The 2,047-nt window shown below is 48.9% G+C and overlaps 1 pseudogene; it reads right to left on the bottom strand.

The window, feature by feature from the left end:
* Positions 1-635: 635 nt before the first annotated feature.
* On the bottom strand, positions 636-1,568 carry LOC113904979 (annotated as a pseudogene).
* Between the last annotated feature and the right edge of the window lie 479 nt (positions 1,569-2,047).

Genomic DNA, 2,047 nt, shown 5'->3' with positions numbered 1-2,047 from the left:
GGAAACAGTGGAAACAGTGTCAGACTTTATTTTTCTGGGCTCCAAAATCACTGCAGATGGTGACTACAGCCATGAAATTAAAAGACACTTACTCCTTGGAAGGAAAATTATGACCAACCTAGATAGCATATTCAAAAGCAGAGACATTACTTTGCCAACAAAGGTCCATCTAGTCAAGGCTATGGTTTTTCCTGTGGTCATGTATGGATGTGAGAGTTGGACTGTGAAGAAGGCTGAGTGTGGAAGAATTGATGCTTTTGAACTGTGGTGTTGGAGAAGACTCTTGAGAGTCCCTTGGACTGCAAGGAGATCCATTCTAAAGGAGATCAGCCCTGGGATTTCTTTGGAAGGAATGATGCTAAAGCTGAAACTCCAGTACTTTGGCCACCTCATGCGAAGCGGTGACTAATTGGAAAAGACTCTGATGCTGGGAGGAATTGGGGGCAGGAGGAGAAGGGGACAACAGAGGATGAGATGGCTGGATGGCATCACTGACTCAATGGATGTTAGTCTGGGTGAACTCCAGGAGTTGGTGATGGACAGGGAGGCCTGGCATGCTGTGATTCATGGGGTCGCAAAGAGTCGGACATGACTGAGTGACTGAACTGAACTGAACTGAGTCCATCTCTACTGTCTCACTGTATCTTCTCTAGGTAGAGCACCTTGAAGGTGGCCCTGAGAATCTGCTGGGTCTTGATGCTGTATATAATAGGGTTCATCAAGGGTGGGAAGAGCACAGAGACGGTGCCCATAAGGACGTGCAACAGGGGTGAAGTGTGGCTCCCAAACCTGTGTATGATGGACAGACCTAGCATAGGCACGTAGAAGCAGAGCACAGCCAGGAGGTGGGAAAAACAAATGTTGAAGGCCTTGAGCCTCTCCCCAGTAGAGGCAATGGCCCGCACAGTATGTAGAATGATTATATAGGAGAGCAGGATGAAAAGAACATCAGAGCCCACAGCCAGCATGATGATGCACAGTCCATAGAGCCTGTTGAAATGTGTATTTGAGCCAGTCAGGTGGATCATGTCTTGCTGAAGGCAGTAAGCATAGTGCCCCACAGTGATAGTAGTCAAATTTCAAGAGATGCTATGAAGGTGCGGCTGTGATGGCAGCACTCCACAGGCCCAGCACAACCCTGACCAATGCCACACGAGGCCCCGTGAGCATAGATGCGTAGCGCAGTGAGAAATAGATGGCCACCAGGCCATCCAGAGCCATAGCAAAGAGCATGGAGGATACCATGAAGGAGGAGTGTAGGAAGAGCTGCTGCAGAACACAGGGCACCAGGCCCACCATCCAGGTCTCTAACTACAGCTCAACCAGCCTGAGGACAAGCACAGGCTCAAATCTGTCACAGCCAGGATGGCAAGGAAGTAGTACATGGGCTGGTGGAGGAAAGGGTCCGTTCATACCCAATGCAAGATGGTGGCATTGCCCAGGAGGGCTACAAGGTAGCACACACAAATGGGCAGGGAGTTCCAGGGGTGAGCTCACTCCAGGCCTGGGATGCCCATCAACAGGAACGTAGAAACTCTGAGCATATCTGAGCCAGTCAGGTGGATCATGTCCTGGTGAAGGCAGTAAGCATAGGACAGTGACCCACAGTGACAGTAGTCAAATTTCAAGAGATGCAATGAAGGTGCAGCTGTGATGGCAGTGCTCTGCAAGCCAAGCACAACCCCAACCCATACCAAGATTGGAGCTTAGTAAGGTGGACACGTCGTCCTTCTCAAGAGTCCTCTTTGTTCTGTGAAAAGTGGCCATGGGTTCAAGTTTACTAGGCCAGCAAGTATGAGCTGTTACACTGTCATAGGGCAATAATGCCCTGCTGTCTGGTCTGGCCTCTCTGCTCTCTCTACGACTCAATGACCTTGCAGTAAACCCCTGCCCTCACAGACAGCCTGTCCTTTTCCTGTTTTTTCATCTTTCTCTTATTCCCATGGAATCTTTTACTTTGATGACATCAAATCTCGGCAAGGGTTTTCTGTATTCTTATTCTGAACCAGCTAGTGAAAGCCAGTTTTTTTTTTTTGTTTGTTTGTTT

Source organism: Bos indicus x Bos taurus, chromosome 15, assembly GCF_003369695.1.
Source record: "Bos indicus x Bos taurus breed Angus x Brahman F1 hybrid chromosome 15, Bos_hybrid_MaternalHap_v2.0, whole genome shotgun sequence".
NCBI classification, from domain to species: domain Eukaryota; kingdom Metazoa; phylum Chordata; class Mammalia; order Artiodactyla; family Bovidae; genus Bos; species Bos indicus x Bos taurus.
The sequence above is the reverse complement of the archived record's forward strand: the minus strand, read 5'-3'. Positions and strand labels throughout refer to the sequence as shown.